At 36.0% G+C, this 7,632-nt stretch overlaps 1 non-coding gene across 1 annotated transcript; it reads left to right on the forward strand.

Moving 5' to 3' along the window:
• The first annotated feature begins 3,741 nt into the window (after positions 1-3,741).
• Positions 3,742-3,848, forward strand: LOC128285977 (small nucleolar RNA R71). Its single transcript, XR_008276524.1, has one exon. It is a non-coding gene; the product is annotated as a small nucleolar RNA R71 (small nucleolar RNA).
• The last annotated feature ends 3,784 nt before the right edge of the window (positions 3,849-7,632 follow it).

The raw sequence follows: 7,632 nt of genomic DNA on the forward strand, positions 1-7,632 counted from the left end.
TGAAGGTGAGTAATGGATGTGACGATAGAGGTTAAGAAAGTTATCGGCACCCATAAACTTATCGGTGTAGATGCCCAAAACTGCGCCAAACTCAAGGACGTTCATATGTCGCACTAAGCCACCAAGTCGGAATGTAATGGTACCGTGCTCGTCATGTGATGACATCACGAGCTGAAGGTAGAACGTCGAGCAAAACTCCAAAGTAAGCTCCATATATGTGGGCTGAATGATATTAAAAAAACGGTTCCATAATGCCGTAGTAATGAAAGCACGGACCTCATCAGCTAGTCCGACCTACTCCAACGCGGCCCAGTCAATGCATCGGCCCAAACCTAGTGGTCGGAGGCGCAAGAGCTGAAATAAGTCCTCAGGTGGGTCTATAGAGAATCTGAGATAAAGATGTCGAACCTCGACAGAGGCGCTCAAGGAGGTTGCGCCAGGACCCTTTCGCTTTTTCGAAGCAAGGACAACTACTATAGATTTGCCTCGTGTGTTGGTCATAATGAACCTAAAAAAATAAAAGAATATATCAATAAATCTAATTAAAAGTTTAGGTAGGCCTAAAAACAATATACCCCTAAATAATAAAGAAGTATGAATATCTAAAACTAAAATGACAAAAGGACAACTAAATAATTCTTAGCTAAAAACAAATAATGATAGAAGATAAAACAATGGACCCATAACCAATAAGCAAGGAATTGAAAATAGTAATCTGAAATAAATCAAAACAGTGAGATAAACAATATGATTTTAACTAAACATGAGAATGAAGGCTAACGTATTCGTACTGTAACAAATAGAAGAGAATGACATTATTAAGAAGATGAATAAATAATGGAGAACTAATTATCATCAACTAAAAACCACATAATTAGTAAGCTAGAAATAAAATAATAAATAAGGAATAAAGAAAGTAAATAAGAAATAAATAATGAACATGAAAATAAAATAAAGGAAAAGTTAGAAGAAAATAAGAAACCGACAGGGCAGTAGTCGGCGGTATGGTGGTTGTGGGTGGGGGTAGGGGTGGGGGCGCAACGGTGCTTGGTAGTCGGCGTAAGGGGGTCGTGACTATTGGTTGTGTGCGCGAGGGGGGAAAGAAAGAAAGAGGAAAGGAAGAGAGAAAAGAGAGGAAAAGAAAGGAGAATGGGGGAGTTGTTGGGTGGTCGGTGGGGACGTGTGGCGGTAGCTAGGGCTCTTGGAACTTTGGGAGGAAGAAGACAAATAGAGGTGAAGGGAAATTAGGGTTTGGGGGGTTTTATGGGAGACACGGTCGTGTCACAGGCCCGTGCGACTCAACTTCCAGCCTGTGTTTGTTGAGGAATTAATAGCCCACTCGTCACACAGCCTTGGACATGCCCTTGTATCTAGGTCGTGTAGTTTACACGGCTGTATCGTACAGTTGTGTGCTTCATTGTTCGCTTCTCCCATGCCTGTGTGGTATCCCACAAGCTCGTGTGCCCTAACACACGACCGTGTACCTCGCCTGTGTAGCTCTCTGACTTGTTTAGATTTTGAAAATTTTTGCTCCAGTTTTCACACGGCCAAGGACACGGCCGTGTGTCCAGGCCGTGTAACTCATTAATGCCCCTATGTGAAGTCATAGGGCCTAGGACACGCCCGTGTGTCCAGGCCGTGTGAGTCAAAAACCTGCATATAAACAAAAAAATAGATAAAAATAAACTAGTTAGTGGTGTTAGTGCTTGGGTTGCCTCCTGAGAAGCACTTTTTTAAAGTCTAAGCTCGACTTACCTCGTATTCACATGGTCACGGTGGATTACGGAGTCGAAACTCCTCTTTCTTGCTATCAATTCCTTTATTTAAATAAGGTTTAACTAGAGTATTATTTACCTTAAAAGTACCGTAATGCGAATGGGTTGCCTCGACTGTTCCGTATGGAAAGACGTTGAATACCGTAAAAAGAGTCGCTTCATTTACGTTGAGCTCTATAGTGATAATTCGAGGGTCTTTTTTATCTAACCAGGCTTGGTCCTCAACCTTGAATTGATTGGTTCTCTCGTTAAACTCGACTTGGTGTTGCTTCTACTCCTCCTTGCCATAAGTCTGCCATTCGTCTAGTTCATCTATCTGTAGCATTCATCTTTCATGGATGGTTCCATTATTAGTGCATGAACTAGAACATGGCTCATTTATGCTTCTCGAAAGTGTTTCTTGCAAAGGGGGTTGGACCACATGATTAGTATGATTAACCAGATTTAAAAGGTCATCTTTATTACTTGATATCTCAATCGAATCACAAGCCTGAAGAGTAACCGTTTCGTCACCTGCACGAAGTGTGAGTTCACCTGTACCAACATTAATAATAGTCCTAGCAATCGCTAAAAAGGGTCGCCCTAAGATTAAAGGAACGTCACCATCCTCGTCCATGTCTAAAATAACAAAATCTACTGGAATATGAATTTATCAATTTTTACTAGTACATTTTCAATGATACCCCTAGGAAATCTAATAGTTTTATCCGCTAGTTGAATATTCATCCTAGTTTGTTTGGGTTTACCAAGACCTAGTTGCTTAAACATTTTATAGGGCATGACGTTAATCCTTGCCACTGATTCAGCCAAAACATTATTAACAACTAAACTACCAATTAAACAAGGAACAGTAAAACTCCTTGGATCTTTTAACTTGTTGGGTAGTTTATTTTGTAGAATTGCTAAGCAAACTACATTTAATTCCACATGCGACTAACTTCCGTTTGTTTGCTAGAAGTTCCTTTAAAAATTTCACTGAATTGGGCATCTATGAAAGAGCTTCAATAAACGGTAAGTTAATATGTAATTTTTTTAAGAAGTTTAAGAAATTTACCGAATTGTTTATCTATGCGGTCTTTCTTTGTCGCTTTAGGGTATGGCATGCGAGGTGTATATTCTCTACTTACCGATTTTGTTTATTGTAGCTTTCATCCACCTTATATTTACTTACCACGCTTTCTTACCTTGGTTCTGGGTTGGAATCAACTAACCCATCGTCATTTCTAATAGTAATAGCATGGAGTTGCTCTCTTGGGTTAGTCTCGGTGTTGCTAGCCAGTCCACCTTGTGGTCTTTCAGAGATCATCTTAGCAAGCTGACCTATTTGGTTCTCGAGCCCTTGAATTGAAGCTTGCTAATTTTTAAGCGTTATTTCAGTGTTTTGGAAACATATTTCTGACACCGAGATGAATTTCGTTAGCATCTCCTCAAGATCCGGCTTCTTTTCCTGCTGGTAAGGTGGTTGAAAGCTTGGAGGGGGTTATGGTCTTTGATTGCCTTAACCACCACAAGAGAAATTGGGATGGTTCCTCCAACCTGGATTGTAAGTATTACTATAAGGGTTATTCTGAGGTCTAGAATTGTTACCCATATAGTTGACTTGTTCATTCGTATTGCTAGGGTCGTTGGCTAGGCATTCTGGATTGTTCATTCCTCCTCCACTTGTGTTACACTACATCACCAGATATACCTACGTGGAGACACATAAACCATTAATCTTTTTATTTAAGAGCTCTACCTGGTTTGATAACATGGTGACCGTGTCGAGGTTGAAAACACCAACGACTTTTGTCGGCTTTGTCCTCATGACTTGCCATTGATAATTATTCAGTGACATCTCTTCAATAAACTCATAAGCCTCCTCAGGTGTTTTGTTATTTAGGGTTCCGTCGGTGGCACGTCTATTAATTGCCTAATTGAGTGGTTCAAACCGTTGTAAAAAGTTTGAACCTGTAGCCATAAAGGTAACCCATGGTAAGGGAACCTTCTCAATAAGTCCTTATACCTCTCCCATGCATCGTAAAGAGTTTCTAAATCTATTTGTAAAAAAGAAGAGATATCATTCCTCAACTTTTCCGTTTTAGCCGGCGAAAAATATTTTAGTAAAAACTTTTCGGTCATTTATTCCCAAGTAGTGATGGAACCTCGTGGTAACGAGTTCAACCACTGTTTAGCTTTGTTCCTCAATGAAAAGGGAAATAACCGAAGGCGAATAGCATCATCAGAAACACTATTTATTTTGAAAGTAGCATAGAACTCTAAGAAGTTGGCCAAATGAGTATTCGGGTATTCATCCTGCAAACCATCAAACTGAACAAACTATTGAATCATTTGTATAGTGTTAAGTTTCAATTCAAAATTATTTGTAGCAATTGCATGTCTAACAATACTCGATTTAGCCCCCGCTAAATTAGAATTAACATAGTCGTACATAGTACAAGGAGCAGGAATCTAATTTATAGGATTTGCAGCAACCACAGAAGGTAGTGGATTATTCTGATTTTCAGCCATCTCCTCGGTAGTATTGGTATCGTCCTCGTGCTCTTCCTTTATATACTGTAGACTTCGCCTTATTTCTCTACGATTTCTACAAGTTGTGCTTTCAATTTCACTGTAAAAAAGTAGAGGTCCTGACGGATTTCTTCTAGTCATAAACTAAAGAAACCTGCCAGAAGCAAATAGAAGATAAGTTAGTAAATGATGATAAAAATAAAAATAAATTGCAATAAAAAAATGGCTAAAGTAATAAAAATCTAATTTTCCTAATATTTTAGTCCTCAGTAACTACACCAAAAACTTGATGATCGTTTTATGGTTCACTAAACTAGACTACGATCACGACAAAGGCAAGCGCACCTATCGAATGGTAGTATAGCTATGGTGAGTCCAGAATATCGTATCCACAATGATTAAAAGTACTAATATTAACTAGAGGTGTGCATGGGCTGAGCCGGGCCGAGCTCATAGATAATTCTAGCCTCGTTTTCAAGGCCCGGGTTCGGCCCAAAATATGGGACTAGAAATTTATCCAAGCCCGACCCAAAAAATTGGTAGACCCGAGCCCAGCCTGGCCATATTAATTTTTTTTTCTTTTTTATTAAATAGAAAATTTTAAAATATAATAAATCAAATACATTTAAAAACATAAAAATAAATATTAAAATAAAAACAAATAAAAATGAGACTAAAACAATTATTAAAATAATACATAAATTGAAAATATAATAAAAAGTAGTTATATTAAAATTGAAACAAATTAGAACTAAAATAATAACCAAATTAATAACAAAACAAAAGTTTTACAATATCAAAATAATATTAAAAAGCGACAACAGATAACATAATAAATAGCTGCAAAAGAACAATAAAACACGACAAAAAGTAGCAAGAAAACAAAGACCAAAACAACATCAAAACAACACCAAACAACAACAAAACAACACAAAAAACAACATCACCAACAACACCAAAAACCTGCAAAATATAATCAACCAACCAAAATATCTATACATTAACCAATCAACATATTTAATTTTATAACAAAATATAAATTGTAAACTAAATTAAATTGTCAACAATTAGAAAGGAAGGTAACCTAAAAAGCAATCGAAGAAACATCATCCTCATCCTCCTTATCGTCCTCATCATTTTTGCAACCAATTTCTAACATGAAATAAGAATAAATAATTAGATAATCAAATTGATAAAAGAAATAATATAAAATTACAACAATAAAACGAGAATAATAATTACCTGTTGAAAATCCCTTAGCTCGCATCCAATCATCCAAGCAAACAACGGCTTGAACCGTTTTGGCTTAAGTGAATTCCTCAAAGGTGCGATAACTTTCTTCCCCATACTAAAAGCTGATTCAGAAGCTACAATTGATATTGGAATTGCCAATATGAAAGCTCATTATATCGAACTGAACTTTTGCTCCAATAATCCAAAACATCTATTTGACTATTCAACTCAAGCTCCGGTTCTTCCAAATAAATGCCCAAATGTGACTTTTGACTCCTAGTGCTAGATTCATTTAAATACCGTTTATAATCATCACTCTCATCAAAATCTCCCTCTAAAATCAACACTATTAACATTGTGTTCATCCAAAATAGAATCAACAGGATTTTTATCCGAAACATTAGAACTCCCAGCGAAAGAGGAAGACGTGGATTTGGATTTCTTAACATACTCATCAAACAAGAGTATAAGATTGCTAAGAATGGTTTCAACAAAATTTGAAGCATGAATACCATAGATTGTAGTAAAGCAATACTGCACATAATTGAACTTGTAATGAGGATCTAAAATTGCAACACATGACAATATCAACGAATACTCAACCGAATATTTATTAAATTTCTCTTGCATTTGCTTAACCATTGGAGTTAAAAATGAATAAGGACCTTTAACTGTATCAAGCAAGACATTGTGAACCTTCCAAACCCCTCTAAAATAAAGATTAGCCATTGGATAATTAGAACCAGAAAAAACACAAGTCACATCATAAAAGACTTTCAAAAATTTGCAAAGAATAGCAACATTTCTCCACTCCTCGTTAGAAAGTGCAAATATTTGATAATCTTTATCCCGTTGGCCCCAATAATCTAGCACATATTTAAAGTAAAGAGAAGATTCAAGCATCAAATAAGTAGAATTCCATCTCACACAGACATCTTGACGCAACTTTTTGGTCACATTCAAATGAAAACTTTTGTCGGCCACATCATAAAGTCATTTCCTACGAATTCCTGACTTTTTTATGTACTTAATTCCATTTCGAATCTTACCAACAACATCATCAGCAAGTTCCAAACCAGATTTAACTATAAGATTCAATACATGTGCACAACATCTAACTTGAAAAAAAGCACCAGCACACAAAATAGCTCGGTTTGCACGAAAATGATTTTTAAGACAAGAAACCATAACATCATTATAAGAAGCATTATCCAAAGTGATGCTAAAAATTTTCTTGTCTATGCTCCATTGAGATAAACATAAAACAAGTTCATCCACTATGTTCAAACCATTATATGGAGGAAATAAAGCTCTAAACCTTATGATTATTTTTTGTTGCTTCCAATTTTCATCAACCTAATGAGCAGTAATGCAAATATATTCATCATTAGTATGCTCCGAGTTCCAATTATCAAAAGTTAGACAAATTAAACCAGGTGCTTTAGCCAACTCTTCTTTAACACGATCTCTCTCTTTTGCATAATACATTAGGACATCTCTAGTAGCTGTATATCTACTTATATTCTTAAAATTAGGAATAGCAATACTCATAATGTATCTAAATCACGGTTCTTCAACTGTCCTAAATGAATGCTTGCCACACACAAGAAAAGTAGAAACAGCTTTATGACACTCATCAGTATCAAACTTGTAGTTTTTTATAAATGGAACACTTCCTACTGATAGTTAAGTGGCTATGGTGTATTGACTGATGTCCTTATTAACTTTTTTCAAATAACTATTTAGATGATGTTTTAAATGAGAGATTCCACTAGAAGATTTAGCAGATAAGATAGTCTTACAGTGAGTACATTGTGCCTTCAATTCATTTTTGTTCTCGCATTCAAGCTTTGTCATTTCATCCCACACCTTTGAAGTGGTAGACTTTTGACGTTTGGTGGCACTTTCATACTCATTAAACCCATCATCCACATGTATAGGACTGTTTGAACTAGCCATAGTCATAAAAACTTAAGTCCTGAAATCCAAATAAACCAAAAGATTATTAATTCTCATACTAAAAATATCTAATAATTATGATACAATTTATAATTGAGACCAAATGGCTTCATCTTATTTAAATATCTACTACAAGCCTAACAAAATCAACTAT

Source organism: Gossypium arboreum, chromosome 12, assembly GCF_025698485.1.
Source record: "Gossypium arboreum isolate Shixiya-1 chromosome 12, ASM2569848v2, whole genome shotgun sequence".
NCBI classification, from domain to species: Eukaryota; Viridiplantae; Streptophyta; class Magnoliopsida; order Malvales; family Malvaceae; genus Gossypium; species Gossypium arboreum.